Here is a 17443-nt window from a genome sequence, read left to right as displayed (position 1 = left end):
AGACCCCAAGCCCTAGTGGGGAGGTCAGCAGGGACCTAGGTGGGAGGAAGGCAGAGTGGAGGGTGGAGCCTGGGGAAGGCTTCTGCCCATCTCCTCCCTCTGTGTATTTGTGGCAGGCCCCGGGGCCCATCCTCCTGGCTCCCCAGTCCCCCTCCCCTGGCCGTCCCCCCTCTGCCTGGCCGGTCTCAGGTACAGCCCAAATCTCCCTACTACGTGGCCGGTGCTTCAGTCCTAGGGGTGTGGTTGGCAACCCTCAGGACCTTATTTCCTCAACTGAGCTACCAAGAGCAGGATTGCCCATGCCTACTTTGCAAAATTCGTTAAGAAGATGAAATGGAATAATACCCAATGATATTAATAAGAGAATAAAACAGCACAAACACACAGGTGTTAAAAAGAAATCCCTGCCAACTAAATAATAAACGAGTTGGAACCCCAGGGCCAAACTCTGCATGGCCGGCGGTGGCAGTCACAGGAGGCGGGGTGGTGGCTTGACCCCGTCAGGTGACCTTCCATCTGTTGTGGAGGAGACTGGCATGCGGAATGGCCAGGGTGCGAGGTGCCGCCTGGCTGGAGCTGCTTCCCCCTCCCACTCTCCCCTTCCGACCCCGGTCCGGTCGGTAGTGCGAGCCACTGCGCCAGGAGACGGGGTCTCCGAGACGAGGCGTGTGGGGCGGAGGAGCGGCTGAATGTGCGGGGTGGGTGCTGCCCGCCTACCTTCAGTGATCACTCGGAAGAAATACCGCGTTACACTGGGTGAGTCTTAGACAATGCCGAGTTCCGGTATGGGGGGACTCTTGTGCACGCGGGGAGGCCAGAAGGCTTTTTGGATAATAAGCACTTTTCCTATATCCTGCCGTGGCCGCGGAAGGTGTCCCTTGGGCCAGCGCTAGGCAAACATGGCGAAGCTCTGAAGTGTTGTTGTGGTTCCCAGTGTTTTGTTTTGTTTTTTTAAAGTAAGTCTCTGAAAACTCTTACACTATCCAGGCACGATGGACAATAGACTGACATTCCATCTTCATTTTGAAGAGCAGTTCAATGGGAGTGAGATGATAACACTGTTAAAATAAGATTAATGACATCATAAATGCTCACATCCCTGACGATGGAAAGACATATAATGAACGGGCGAGGCTGGTTACGTGGAAATGTCATCAGTGGCCACAGAGGTAGAGAAAGTTACTACCACGGAGGAGGAAGTCGGGCTGTGCCTAAAATGGGATCCAGAGTGGCCGTAGCCTCAGTGAGACGGAGCTTATTTTCCTGCTGCATGGAAGTCTGGACGTAGATGGTCAAGGGCTCTGTGAGTCTTATTGTCCACTCCTCTGTGTCTCTCCTCGGGAGTGACCTTGGCTTTGCTTGCCTAGCACGCTGCCCTCCAGGGATGCCCATCCTTTGTCTCTTGCTGCTTCTTGCTTGCATGTGGGTGTCCATTCCCGGGGACATCTCTTGGTCCAAGGTAATTGCTCCGGAGCCGTCTAACACACCTGCACTCCTGCCAGCAAGAAAGAGGGATGGGGAGGCTGTGGCAAAGGGCAGGTGCCTGCTGTTAGGGCAGAAGGTCCCACATAACACCCTCATCTACACCCCCCTGCCCAGGCCATAGTTACGTGGCCACACCTAGTAGCTCTGTCCTATAGCCAGTGCTTGGCAAAGACCAAGGGCTGTGGAAGAAGTGGAGAACATACTGGGGTGCCACTGGTGGTCTCAACCGATCATGTAATTTCGGGGCTTCTGGAATGTGCCTTTTGCCTTCTCTTCCACTTAACTGATGCCTAAAGTTTCTCAATAACACTGAGTCTCTCATTAAGACAAACTGGACTTCCTTATACTATGACCGTCTCCAGGTCACTTGTAGGGTTCCTGGTGCTAGTTCTTTCCCTCCAGCAACCCCCCATGGAATCATGGTAATACCATGTTTTTCTGCTGTCCATACGGGGAGAGGACAGAAGCTATTATAGCCGCCGACACTTACTGAAGCTTATAGCACACCAGATCTTAAACTCAACAGTTTAGGGTGTTTTTTTCTCATTTAGCCCCGAGCAAAGCCCCAGGAGATGAGTGCTCTTAACAGAGATGTGGACTTAAAGCCAGGATCCACACTAGCCCTGGTGCTCGCCATTATGCCACACGGCCTCTCCTTTATCCCGTCTGATCTCCAGGTAGGACCAGGCACTCTGTTGATTCTAGTGGAAGAGGCACATTTTTCTGGGTCCTGGTTCTGAGTGTGCGAGCACGAGGAGGGAGGCGAGGTGGAGAAGCTACGCTAAATATCCAGGTGAATGTAAGACGGCTGGGTAAGTTCCCTAGGAAGTGAGCGCACGGGTACTTTCGCTGTAGGTTTTCAGGAAGCGTAATGTTAAGGCACGAGAAGGGACCCTAAAAAAAGAGGTAATTAATTTACTCCAGCTGCATCTCCCTCCCTCGGGTGTAGCGGGAGGCCCTCACCAGCCTGCGTTCTAGCACGCGGAGGTCATGCGCCCTTGGGAGCCAGCAGGCAGCAGGGCTCTCGCCCTTGGGGATCTGGTCAGACTTGACTGGAATCCTTATTCCGTATCTTTTTCTTAGCACTTGCTTCCTTAAGCCTCTTTTTGTTTCAATACCCGGATGCTACTTTTCCATTGCCAGTGTTTTTCATCAAAGGTCACTCTTACCCATATTGTTTCTGAGTTTAGTAGATTTTTCAGAGACTAGAAGGGTTTCTAGGGAGATATCATTCTGGGGTGAGGCTTTTTCCTCCTGCCTCTGGAGTAACTTCCGCTTTATCTGTAGAATACACGATTCCCCAGCATTTGTGAATTCATAGCCAACCACTGATTCAAGTACTTTCCTCACAAAAACTGATTCTTTAGGCTAAAGGGATGTCGGAGAAGGAAAGGTTCCTTCTCTTGTTACTCTGGATGTTTTGGTGGCTAGACTGATACAACAGGAATTCATCTGTATCTTCAGGTAAGAAAGAGATGACATGATGTGCCCGGATGTTGGTGATGTAGGAGCCTTGGCCCACCATGTCGCTTGAAGGCAGGGCCTCAGGATCATGGGGACTTTATTGTCCCCGAAGCAGTGGGGACATGCTGAAGTCTTCAGATGTGGCGGTCACTAACAATTTTGAAGATGGTTGCCATGAAGACATCCGCTCCACATTGTATGAGTTTGGCCATTGGTAGAAGCAATAGAGATGCCCAGTGCTTTCCATATCTGGTCTCCCTTCATTCCTGAGCACATGGGAAGGCTCAAGCTGCCCTGAAAGTAGTTAGAGTCCATGGGACTAGATCTGTGCAATGGGCTCTGAGTGAAGAGATGTGTCATTTTTGGTCTGAGGCAGTTCAGAGTTTTCCATACTCTTCCTTGTAAGCCAAGTGTTGAAATAATAGTAGAGAAAGATGGGAGGAGCCTGGATCTCCGAGACAGTAGATGAATGAGAGCTCTGCTGACCTGCTTCGGACATGGCATGCACAAGATAGAAACTTCTTCCTGCTATTTCGGCCTTTGTTAGCATAGCATGGCATACTATGTCCCGAATGCAGATAATATGGAATTTTTATCGATCGTGTGCAGCTCTACCAGTGAGATATTCCTGGATGTCTAATAGATTCCAAAGTTTGGATGGTCAGGGGATGTTTCGGGATTAGAGGAAAGGAAGGATTTTCTGCATCCTTTATTATTTCGGTTGTTTTTTTTTTTTTCTCCTTAAGTGGCCATCGTTTCAAAGACACTGGGTGATAAGGTGACAGATACTGAATAGAAACACCAACAGAGAATTGGAAAAAAGCACTTGGTAGGATGGTTCCCGAAAACCCTCTCAAGCCTCTGCTTCCCTAATTGATATGCTGTTCTGGAACAATTCTGCCTGACACGGCGCTCCGGCAGGTTAGTAAAAAGGAGAATGTGGTGCTGAATCCATATGTTGCCATTCCACCTTTCACAGCAGCTGGGAATCCAGGCTCTGTTTCCGTTAGTAATCACCAAACATAACAATTAAACACATATCACACCAGACTAGAAAACCCCAGGAGGATACCCTGTGTCCATTCCGTTCAAGTCTGAAATCTGTTGCAGATATTGGCAAAGTCGCACAAGCAGTTAGGGAGGTGGGAGAGGGGTGGGCCACCCCAAAGGTGCTTAAGGTAGCAGAGAATTCACACGTTCCCGCTCTTGGAAGCTCAAAGGGTGCCGAACACGGTGCCTAATTCGGCACCGAGTGAATGCTTATTTATGCAATGGTGACTCGCAGTTAAGAATGAACATGTTCATTAGTAGTAGAGATTGTTTAAAAATGCAGTCTGCTGTGCAGAAATAGTATGTGAATCCCTGTCTATACGATCTTCTCCAGCACAGAGAAAGGCGAGGACTGGGACAGCTCAACCTACATCCGGCGTGCGTGCCTCCCCGTGGTGAGCCAAGTTTAACTCTCTGTCCTATATTCTCTGATGCTATTCCTGGGGCTAGGGACACTCGAGCCACACAATCACAGCTGGCAACATCTGCAATCCTTCCTTCTAGTGCTGAAACCACAGTGTTGGCAAGAGGGCACGTGAGCAATCCTACTCATGTGTATTTGTGCTGCTTCCAGAAAACCCCTTTTTATAGAAGGAGGCACTGAGCTAATAATACAGGAATATAAGAGGATATACTTCGTTAAAGAGGAAACCTCCTTCTAATTCCCAGACAGAGCCAGAGGTTCTGTCTAACTAAACACTTCCTTTCTCATCTGACTTTTGGAGTTTCACCTTAGAATATGGGAAAAGGTCTCTTGAGTTTAGTACTTCTCAGAGAGAAAGGTTTGTCTTCACTCCCTCAGCAAGGAGCTTCGGGCGCTGTCCCTATGTTCGGTGACCCCATCTCTGATGGTGGATTCTCAGGTTCTCCAGGTGGGTGGGCTGCCAACGTTTACTTGTCTTATTGAGAAAGGAGAGACTGAGCAAGTGAAACCTTTCTACTTCTTTCTTTCCAGGATGCTCTCCAGGAAGATTCCTGTGAGCCTGACTCAGAAGAGCAGCAGTCTGTCCGGGAACCTGTTACCCTCGAGAATTTGATCTTCCTTCCCCAATATCTTGTGATGGCCACCTCTTCTCCTTCTCTGGCTTCCTATCAGCTTTTCAAATGGTGGATTTAGAAACTAAAGTTATTCCAGCATTGATTATGTGGTCTCAGATTCTCGCAACTAGTTTTCCTCAAGATGAATATTGGGAAGAGTTTGGTAGCAAGCTCTATGGTGAGGGAGGAGCACCGGAATGGGAGTCCCAAGGTGTTATAAACTGGGGCAGGTTACTTCATCTCTGAAACTTTGTTTCGTCAACTCTAGATTAGAGTGGGGATTAAACTGCTTCTAACTCTGAAGGCCTATAGGTCCTAAAAACTGTGCTCCGGAGGAGAAAACACACACCGGCAAACGTGTACTTATGCGCTCTTCTGCCATGCTTTTGTAGATTGGTTTGAGAGAGTTCTGAATTCACCTAGTAATAGCATTATCTCAATTTCGTATTGAAGAAACAGTTCCAATAATTTCACCATAAGACTTGTACACTGGCTGACTTCCATTCTTTTCCTAAGAAAGTAGATTAATTAATCCAGACAATTACTGTCAAGCAAAGGAGCAAGGTTGGACATTCTCTGAGAAATTTGGTGGTTGTACAGCTCATATGGTTAATTTGCAAGACCTCAAATGGAATATTTAAATTAACTATTTCAGCTACTATTATATTTAGATAGTGTTGTTTGGGTAGAAATCAATTAAAATTATAAAGTTTTGGTTAATTTACCCGTGAAAAGGATGAGCATCATTCTACCTTTTCTTTTTTCTTTCTAGAACCATAGCAAATAGAGAAATTATGTCATGATTTTGGGCAAATAAATTAATCAATCCCAGCCCAAAAGTAGTTGAAAAGCAAACCATTAGAACCCCCTCCCAGTCAAACAGGGGCTTATTGGGAAGTATTGTATAACCAGAGCAAAGCTTATGAAATGAAATAGACAGGATCTAAAATTTCCATATACACAACCCCCCAACAAGGACTTTTCTTACCTATGTCTCCATTACCTTGATAAGATTGGGAGTTGGCCAGTGTGGCTCTATAAATTTAAAGCAAATAGTGACATTTAGGTCCTTAGGGTCCATCCTCCTACCACCTTTTTTCACTTCAGGTTCATTATTTTGGATTTTTCATTTATATTTTTATGTTTCTGGTCCTTGGAGGAGGCTGAGTACTACATTTTGACAGTGGAATCTGAAAGAGCTACAATTCTAGATTCTGTAAATACTTCTTGATCATAAAAAAATGTCTTAGTTTTCACTTTGATTCCTGTCTCATTGGTCCAGCCCTTTGGATGGAATATACATTTTACTGAAAGGCCAATCCCCCAAATTCATGGTATTGAGGTCTACTTTTCAGAGGTTCAAACTGTGGGTGGTTTAGTTCATATGCTTTACCCCAAAATGAAAATTCTGGGATTCTCATTAGCTTTCTCCCAAAGCAAACCTTTAAAGCTTCCCCAACACATGTAAAAACCCAACTTTATGAGGATCCAAGACCAGCCAGGAAATGTTAACAAAGACTAAATTTTAGAACAGCAAATCTTTAGTTGTGCAAAGGACATTGCTAAACTTCTGGGTTGGAAGGTATCCTGATCTACCTAATTCTATTTATGAAACTGCATATGTGCTTTGAAACTCCATTTAGATCCAACTCTTTCAGCTAGAGATGGAAACCATATGTGTGTCTAAGGCCCATATGTTAGGGCTTGGAGAGTCTTAGATTTTGTTTTGATTTCCAACTCAGCATCATTTTCCGATTTGGAGGCATCTGGGTATGTCCTTGACCCTCTGTGTCATGCGGCGATATTTTTGTTATCCATTCTTCTTCTTCTTAGATGATTCCCGTTTCCATATGCTTAGAAAGGTGTTGTGGCCTTTCATTCCTAAAAGGGCGCCCTAAGGAAAACAGAGAATCAAAGTAAACATGCGGGAAAATCAAGTTCACAGTCTTATACCTGGGTGAAATAGTATTTTGTTTATTGTTTACGTGAATTCATTAGGGCTTGTTTTTTCCTTCACTCACGGTTTCTTTTGTGTAGTGTAGACTTCCATTTCTGCTGTACACGTGCCCCAGGATCATGAGCATACCCCAGTGTGAAGTTGGCTGGCTGGCCCCCAAATCTATTTCCCCATTCTTTCGAGAATAATCTAGTTGTAGCCGGGCATGTGGCCTCTCAGGGACTACCTTCCAAACCTCACCGATAGGCATGTGTTGAAGTTCTTATTGATGAAATGTGAACAGTAGGGATAGGAGACATTTCAAGGCCTACGTCCTAACACACAGCCTTTCCCTTTAGTTTGTACTAAAATACAGAATAGTCTAAAACCGGCTTCAAATGCAGATGATGACAGTATCCTGGGGGATGATGGACAAATGCAATGGAAAGAACTAAACTCTTCTAATTTCCACAAGGAGCAGAGCCACCTGCTGACCCATCTTACTACTGGATTGGCAGGAAGGAAACTTCTTTGGCCTTAAAATTAGCTTTTACCCTAAAATCATGTGTAGACCTTAGGGCTTATGCATCATATAATTAAAGGAAAAGAAGAAGGTTCTGCATAGAACCAAGAGAGATTCTTAGGCTGTGGGGACATGATTCAACAGGAAATCAGTTCTCTGAACAAAACATTTAGAGATCCATTCGGGGAAAAAAATAGCCAGTCTGGTTATTTGGCCTGATGGTATTGAGAGTCAGAAGAGTTGTTTGTTCAACATAGGAACTCATTTTTCTTCTTTGTTGTTTGGTTACTTAAAACTCCACTCATGAAATTTTTAACAATTGAGTTAATGACGGGGGTAGCCATTGTTTGACAATATCTCTTTAGTGAATGGGTGTAGATGTAAGAATGAAAAGCAAGGTGTGTAAGATTCTCCTGAGGGAGGAAGGTCAGAGAGCTTCTCTCGGCAGCTCATCTCCCCAGGGGTCAGGCTTTGGTGGGCAGCTCCTGGGCTCTGGCAGGTGAAATCCGGTGGGACCTCAGTCTATGATTTTGCCTGACTTAGCTTCAAGTCCCTAAACTATGACATGGCAATGATGACACTCATCTCATCCATTTTTACATTTGGTGGGTCATCTGCAATAATATCTCTGTGGCAGCTGACATATAGCGTGTGTTCCATAAACGACATTCTGAGGTTGAACGTGACTTCTCGGAGGTTCGAATTGCGGATGGTGGTGACCTGGCATGGGCTGTGGAGGCAAGGACAAAGATCTGTGTTTCCATGAGAGCAAATAAGGAGGGGCTGGACTTCCACGTTGGCCTCCTTCTGATGCATTCAAGATTTTAAGAACCAAGATGTGCCAAGCCTTTTAAAGATCTCAAAAAATTAGGGTGTTTTTAAACTTAAAAATCATGCGATATGGGGGCTCCTGAGTAGCTCAGTCAGTTAAGTGACCGACTCTTGATTTCAGCTCAGGTTCCAATCTCATTGGGTCATGAGATTGAGCCCCCCCTCATTTGGCTCTGCCCTCGGTGGGGAGTCTGCTTGAAGATTCTCTCCCTCCTGCTCTCCCCCCCACTCATGCACTCTCACCCCCCTAAAGTAAATAAATCTTAAAAAACATGCTCTATATTTTTGCAGTTTTCATAGTATTTCAGGATTTGATTTGACTTGATGCTTCATATTTGATTGACAGAGTGCAGTCCAAGGGAATGTTTGAATACGCAAACACATTGTCCAATGGGACTTTCAGTAGTGCTTGTGTGATGTTTATAATGGTATTGAATATAAAAAAACCCACACTGTCTTGGTATTTTGTAGACACATGCCACGTGCCTTTTTTTTTTTTTCTTTTACATTGTATGGTTTAATCAGGTGTATAGTGGAGGGCTTTGAGCAAAACGAGGTAAGTGGTAGGAAACAACAGTGTAAGCTCTGATGTGAAGACACGGAGGGCTGTGATGCAATTTCTTTTCTTTTCTTTTTTTTCTTTAAAATCAATTAATTAACATATAGTATATTATTAGGTCCAGAGGTAGAGTTTAGTGATTCATCAGTTGCATATAACAACAAGTGGTCATTACATCACGTGCCCTCCTTAATGCCCATCACCCAGTTGCCCCATTCCCCCCACCCCCTCCCCTCCAGCAACCCTCAGTTTGTTTCCTAGTTAAGAGTCTCTGGTTTGTCTCCCTCTCTGATTTCGTCTTGTTTTTTTTTTTCCTCCCTTCCCCTATGTTCATCTGTTTTGTTTCTTAAATTCCACATGTAAGTGAAATACGATAATTGTCTTTCTCTGACTTATTTCACTTAGCATAATACCCTCCAGTTCCACCCACATCATTGTAAATGGTAAGAGTTCATCTTTTTTTTGTTTTTGATGGCTGAGTAATATTGCGTTCTGTATATACACTACCTCTTCTCTATCTGTTCATCTGTCAGTGGAGCTCTGGGCACTTTCCTGGTTTGGCTATTGTGGACTTGCTACTATAGATATTGGGGTGCAGGTGCCCCTTCAAATCACTGTGTCCTTTGGATAAATACCTAGTAGTGTGATTGCTGGGTCATAGGGTAGCTCTATTTTTAACATTTTGAGGAACCTTCATACTGTTTCCCAGAGTGTCTGTACCAGTTTGCATTCCCACCAACAGTGTAAGAGGTTCCCCTTTCTCCACATCCTCGCCAGCATCTGTTGTTTCATGACTTGTTAATTTTAGCCATTCTGACTGGGGTTAGGTGTATGTCTTCCATGTACTTTGATTCTGAAGACAAATCATCATGACCAGGTTCCTGCCTATCTTACTGCTGTATTAAGAGTAGCTTTCCACTCCAGTCTCTCACTCATCTGAGAATTGGAGAATCAGACGTTTGCCCTGGAATGAGGTCAGGTGTGGTTTTAGAAATTCAGTTGGTTGAGAAGATTTGGTTATAGTCGAAATGAGCATCCTCAGAAACATAGTGAGTTCAATAATTGATTTTGGCAGTGCAGCGATCAAGGTAGAAAAATTCATGATCAATTTACTACAGGGATCAGAGTCAATTAAAAAGTTGAATGGGGCGCCTGGGTGGCTCAGTCGTTAAACGTCTGCCCTCGGCTCAGGGCGTGATCCCAGAGTCCTGGGATCGAGCCCCACATCGGGCTCCTCCGCTGGGAGCCTGCTTCTTCCTCTCCCACTCCCCCTGCTTGTGTTCCCTCTCTCGCTGGCTGTCTCTGTCAAATAAATAAACAAAATCTTAAAAAAAAAAAAATTTGAACAAAATGAATGGATACCAGGACCCAATTTGTTGGTCACATGTAGATGCTTTTATCTCTGTGGTTGGTTGTTTTCAAGAATTTATATAGTTGTGTTTGTATACAAAAATAAAGTAAATGGTTGAAGCAGTCATTTATAGAATCCAAACTGCCACTCTTTACCTAGTATATATTAAATATTCAGAATATATATATATTTTTTAAAGATTTTATTTATTTATGTGACAGAGAGACAGCCAGCGAGAGAGGGAACAGAGCAGGCGAGTGAGAGAGGAAGAAGCAGTCTCCCAGCAGAGGAGCCCGATGTGGGACTCGATCCCGGAACACCGGGATCACGCCCTGAGCCGAAGGCAGATGCTTTAACGACTGCACTACCCAGGCGCCCCTAAATATTCAGAATATTAAATAATAATCGAGTGCTGAAAAGTTTGAGTCCAGAAGCAAATACATATGGATTTACAAATCTACAAGGACTCACTCTGTACAATCAGTGACTGATTTTTTCATTTGATAAGACTAAGGCAAATGTTGTAGATTTATCATCCAGGGAGCAATTGGTTTCTTTGGCCCTGTGGTCTACCAGCTGTATCCAAACCTGACCAACCCTCTGGCACGTGTCTGTCATTACGCTGCAAGGAAGAACAGGCATGGATTGGTGGATTGCTGTTATCATTCCAGGTAAGACAACTCCATAGAGCCCTTCTGATGAAGAGGTACAAACTTCCGGTTATAAAATAAATAAATCACAGAGATGGAAAGTACAGCATAGGGAATATAGTCAATAATACTGTAATAACGTATGGTGACAGAGGGTGCCTACACGTACCATGGCGGACACTGAGTCATGTATAGAATTGTTGAATTGCTATGTTGTATACCTGAAGATCATATATTACTGTATGTCAGCTGTATTCCAATAAAAAAAGAAGGCCATGGGCCTATTTGAAGGCTACATCTCCTGTTGTCCTCCTACATCCCGGGCTGCCCCTATGGGGCTCTTAGTCTCTTAAATGAGGGTTTTTTCATACACCTTACAGAACGTCACAATTTTTTCACTCGACTCCCGTCTTGGGAAATCTCATCCATTTCCGTGGTTTCGGTTTCATTTATACTCCACACCTGGCCCTCCAGTGCAGAGCTTTCTACCAACCTTCCCAGGCATCTTCAGATTCACTGACTTACTAACATGCCCGTCTGTCTCACGGCCCCTCAAATTCAAACGTCTAAATCTCACTTCACCACTTCATTTTCACGTCTTCCTTCTAAATCTCTGTCTCCACTGGTGCTCCCTCTTTATCTAGTTGCCCTAGATGCCCCTTCCCTCACCTCCACCCCACAGTCAATCAATCCATCAACCTATCACAGATCAGTCAAATCTCCATGTTCCCAGCATTCCTCGATTTCAGGCCCCCGTCATTTCCCACTTGGCTTTTCCTTCATACTTCCGGTTTCTTCCTGCTGGAGGGTCCTCCTGCCCATACTTTTCCTTCACAGCGTTTATCTTGGTTTGCAGTCATATACCTGTGTGACTATGTGATGCTTATCTCTGTAAAGGTGAGCTCCAAGAGAGCATGGCCTGGACCCATCTTGGTTTGCGTTGTCTGGTTACCTAGCAGATGGTAGAAGTTAAGTTCATATTTGATATTTGTTGAATGAATAATTGAATTAACCTGGTTTCTTGCTCTAGCCTGAACACACACTCTGTCTTCAGTCCTGCTTTTACATATTTCACTTACCATCTTGCACAGCATTTTAAAGCACACCTAATCATGCCGTGGCCTCCATATCACCCTTCAACGAATGATAAACATTCGAGACTCTCCACACACCTTAGACTTTTTTTTTTTAAATTTGAGAGAGAGAGAGTGAGAGAGAGAGAGAGAGATTATGAGCAGGGGTGAGGGTAGAGGGAGAAGCAGACTTCCCACTGTGCAGGGAGCCCGATGCATGACTTGGGGTCCACAAGGACCCTGGGATCTTGACCTGAGCTGAAGGCAGATGCTTAACTGACTGAGCCACCCAGGCGTCCCACACACCTTATACTTTCATGATTTGTCCCAACCAAAGTCTCCAGTCCCATTTCTTTTTTTTTTTTTAAGATTTTATTTATTTATTTGACAGAGAGAGAGACAGCCAGCGAGAGAGGGAACACAAGCAGGGGGAGTGGGAGAGGAAGAAGCAGGCTCCCAGTGGAGGAGCCTGATGTGGGGCTTGATCCCAGAACACCGGGATCACGTCCTGAGCTGAAGGCAAACGCTCAACGACTGAGCCACCCAGGCGCCCTATCCAGTCCCATTTCTTTTGTGCTTGAGTGGGGGGAGGGACAGAGGGAGAGGGACAGAGGGACAGAGTGGGAGGAAGAGAGAGAATCCCCAAGCAGACTCTGAACTGAGCATGGGGTCTGATGCGGGGCTCAGTCTCAGGACTTTCAGATCACGACTTGACTGGACATCAAGAGTTGGACACCCAACCAACTGAGCCACCCGGGCACCCTGCTTTTCTTGTCTTTTTGTTGCTTACCTCCCTCCTGTCTCCCATCCCCATCTTCTTCTGCTCCCAAGCCCTCCTAGCCTTGCTAATTCCACATCCTCCAGGTCTCGACTTAGATGTCACCTGTCAGGAATCTTTTTGTGACCCTCCAAGATGCTTCATGAACCTGCTTGGTGCCTCTGCAGGAATTTGCCTATGTCACCGCACCCTGAATGATAACACTGATCTGTTATGTGTCTTTGTCCCCACTGTACCCTGAGAGTAGAGTCCAGCACCTTGGAAAAAGTAGATTATCAACACACGTTACTAAGTGAATAACAGATGTGCAGCTCTGAGCGCCAGGATGCATAGTGCTTTCGAGGGACAGGGCTGTCTCGGAACGACGGTGAGTTAGGACTACTGTAGACACATGGCCACCTTGGGTCACTGAACCCTGCAAAGGTTCTTCTTAATCTAACTGGATTTTCCTGCTCCTTCCAGGACCCCCACCTCAATCATTAATAAGAGAGAGGGTGAGGCAGTGAGGGAAAGCAGTAAGTGCCCAATGAGGAAGGAGGAGTGAGGGTGGAGAATGAATAAAAAATATACAGCAACCACACAAAGACAGTGATAAAGAGCTTAGCTCTGTTATCGCTCGTTATAGTCTGAGTGATTTGTGATCTAAATTGTCCCATAGCGGGGGCACCTGGGTGGCGCAGTTGTTAAGCGTCTGCCTTCGGCTCAGGGCGTGATCCCGGCGTTCCGGGATCAAGTCCCACATCAGGCTCCTCCTCTGGGAGCCTGCTTCTTCCTCTCCCACTCCCCTGCTGTGTTCCCTCTCTCGCTGGCTGTCTCTCTGTCACATAAATAAATAAAATCTTAAAAATAAATAAATAAATAAATAAATAAATAAATTGTCCCATAGCGACATTACTGTGTGATGGAGTTCCCGGACTTTGTTTCATTGGGATGTGGTTGCTCTATGGAAACGGCCAAATTCTTTGGTACTTTGGGGAATACGGATCTTCGTTCCAGTGATCATTCTAATTCTTAATTCTAATTCCGGCCAATCACAGAACTGCCTGTTGTCTTGGTCCCTTTATTTTTTTTCCCCCCTCATACGGCTTAATTAGAGTTGGATTTTCAGTAATAACTTGCTTTTTTTTGTTACCAAAGGTAATTTTTAGAGCACCTTGAGCTCGGTTAATATTTAAGAATGTAGCGTAATACGCAACAGAACTCTTCTTTTCACTTATTGGTAACTTTCAAAACACTGTGCCTCTTAATTGAAATTTCCATGCTCAGTCACAGCACAGACTAAAACGGGTTTTAGGAAATCAACAGTGAACGTATTTTAGATACTTTTCAGGTAAGTTGAAGATGGATAGTGTTTGTGCTTTGTAAGTAACATTTCAGAGTTTTTCTAGTTACGAGTGAAACCAAACACCTAAACCTAAAAGCTCGGAAATATAAGGACATAAAGGTCAGAGAATTTAAAAACAAACACTTAAATTAAAAAGAAGTTGGGGCACCTGGGTGGCTCAGTCAGTTGAGCTTCAGACTCTTGATTTCTGCTCAGGCCATGATCTCAGGGTTGTGGGATCAAGCCCTGCACTGTGCTCTCTGCTCGGCATGGAGGCTGCTTGTCCCTGTCCCTCTGCTCCTTTCTCTGCTTGTGCACTCTCTCTCTCTCAAATAAATAAATAAATAAAATAAAAAAAGGCAAAATATTGTTAACCTACCACTTAGTCATTGCTGATTTTCTGTATACTGAAGACCTATTTTTATCCTTAGTTAAAGCTATGTCTGTATTTAATAGTGAAGTATGCAGTGAAACCAATAAAAGTAATTTGTACCATTATGTTCAGTTGAGTTCAATTTAGCAGACATTTCTTTTTAAAAAATATATGTGCATTTCTTAAAATAAAGATTGTGTATATTTAAGGTGTATGACATGATGATATGATATACACAATATAGTGAAATGATTACTGGAGTCAAGCTAATTAACATACTATCTTTTTTTTTAATTGATAAACTTTTTTTTCTCCCAAAGATTTATTTATTTGAGAGAGAGAGAGAGTGCGTGAGCAGGAGGGGCAGAGGCAGAGGCAGAGGGAGAATCTCAAGCAGACTCCCTGCTGGGTGTGGAGCCCTACGCGTGGCTTGATCTCATGACGCTGTGCAGAGATCACGACCTGATCTGAAACCAAGAGTCGGGGGCTTAACCGACTGAGCCACCGACCACCCCTAACATATCTTCTTACATAGTGATCATTTTGAGTGTTTGTGTGTGATGAGACCATGTGAAATCCACTCTTAGCAAATTTCTGGTATTCAATATGGTATCAGTCATCACCGTGTCCGTTAGCTCTCCAGACTTGCACATCCCACATAACTGTGACTTTACCCTTTTTGGCCAACATCTCCCCATTTCCCCCACCTCCCTGCCCATGGTAACCATTGTTTTACTCTCTGCCACTGTATTTTCGACTTTTTTAGATTCCACCTATAAATGAGATCATGCACTTTTGTCCTTTCTGTTCTGGCTTATTTCAATTAGCATTATGACTTCCAGGTTCATCCGTGTTGATGCAAACAGCAGGATATCCTAATGGAAATACACACACACACACACACACACACACACACACACACCACAACTTCTTTGTTCATTCATCTGTCAACCTACATACACTTGGGTTGCTTTCATATCTCGGCTATTGTGAATAATACTGCAATGAACATGGGGCAGCAGATATCTCTTTGAGTACTTATTTCATTTACTTTGGGCATACACCCCAAAAGGGGGATTGCTAGAGCATATGAACAGTTCTATTTTTAGTTTTTGAGGCACCTCCACACTGTTTTCCATAATGGCTGTACCAGTTTACATTCCCGCCAACCATACACCAGGGTTCCCTTTACTCCACATCCCCGCCAGCTCCTAGCTTGTATTTCTTCAATAATAGCCATTCTAACGGGTATGAGGTGATAACTCGTTGTGGTTTTCAGCAAACCTTTCTGGAGTTCCCACTCTCTGCCGAGTACTGAGATAGTAACAGGGATTAAAAAATGGTCATTACTTACCTTTGCTTTTGAGAAACTCATCTGTGTGGGAGACCTGTGTCTCAGTTTTCTTTTCTCTCTCTCTCTCTTTTTTTTTTTTTTTTGATTTTTTATTATGCTATGTTTGTCACCATACAGGACATCCTTAGTTTTTGATGCAGTGTTCCATGATTCATTACTTGCATATAACACCCAGTGCACCATGCAATACGTGCCCTCCTTACTACCCATCACCACCCATTCCCCCACCCCCCTCCCCTCTGAAGCCCTCAGTTTGTTTCCCAGAGTCCACAGTCTCTCATGCTTCATTCCCCCTTCTGTTTACCCCCCCTTCACTCTTCCCTTCCTTCTCCTGCCGATCTCCCTGTGGCCATTGTAAGAAATAACCACAAACTTAGCGGTTTACAACACATATTTGTTATCTTACGATCTTGACAGAAAGATGTCTGAAATGGGTCTCATAGGGCTCAAAGCAAGGAGCCAGAAGAGTTGTGTTCCTGTGAAGGTTCTAGGGGCAAATCTACTCCTTGTCTTCTCCAACTTCTAGAGGCCCTCATATCCTTGCCTCATGGCTGCACCGCTCTGATCTCCCCTTCTGTCCTCTCACTTCCCTTTCTGCCTCTGACCCTCCTGCCACGCTCTTATAAGGACGCTTGTGGTGACATTGAGCCCACCTGGATGAGCGAGGATAATCTCCCCATCTCCAGACCCTTACTTGAGTCACATCTGCCACGTTCCTTTTGCCGGGAGGGAGCATGTCCATGGGTTCCAGGGATTGGGATCTTTGAGACCATTATCCAGCCTGTCGTCACGCAAACACTGAAGCACCGTATGCCTATTTATATGTTCTTAGTCGTGCCCTTCCCTTCTGCTAAATAGTGGCGGGCAGCTTACGGTCCTACACACCATGCCCGGACACGAACTAAAGCACGAGATGACGAGCGATGGAAGATAAGCCCTGCCAAGCATGGCTATGGAGAAAACACTGGAAGCAAAGGCTTTGAGTTGTAGGTCATATAGAAACTTGACCTTGAAGTATAAGTTGATGAATTAGAGTACTGGAGGTACAAAGCCATGGAGACGTGAAGCCGCGTCATGTGTCTGGAGGGTAACAAGCAGTTAGGTTTGGTGGAAATGAATGTGCGTGCATGCGTGTGTGCACATGCGTGTGTGTGTAAGGGACTGGGGACCAGGTCTGGGAGTCATGGATGACAGGAGACCTCATATTGAGCAAAGAGAGAATGGTACCTGGGCTAGATTCTCAGGGCAGACTAATATTTAGGGGATGGCCGGAGAATGTGTAGGGAGCGAAAGAACGCAAGAACATACTAGAAGGAGGAGGACACGCTGGGCTCATGGAGCCAGGGAAGAAGTTGCCAATCAGCACAGACATTTGCTGCTGTATTTCTTTCTTCCCTGAAATGAGGATGATGTGTTGCTTTGTTGTTGTTGTTGCTAGTGTTGTTCTGTAAGAATTTTCCTTGTAAGAAACTTTCAAAGGGAATTCAATGAAAAAAAATAGCTAATTTATTCTTGGATCTCAAAATTTGGTTTAGACCAACCAGTAGCCATAGCAGGAGCCTGGCGCTGCCCATCAAGGCCCCCGTGCTCCAAATACTTGCTCCCTCCCTTCAAATGGTGCTTTGTTCAGGCTGCTTGCAACCCCCCCCCCCCC

This window comes from Ursus maritimus, unplaced genomic scaffold (genome assembly GCF_017311325.1).
Source record: "Ursus maritimus isolate PB19 unplaced genomic scaffold, ASM1731132v1 scaffold_6, whole genome shotgun sequence".
Classification (NCBI taxonomy): Eukaryota; Metazoa; Chordata; class Mammalia; order Carnivora; family Ursidae; genus Ursus; species Ursus maritimus.
The sequence above is the reverse complement of the archived record's forward strand: the minus strand, read 5'-3'. Positions refer to the sequence as shown.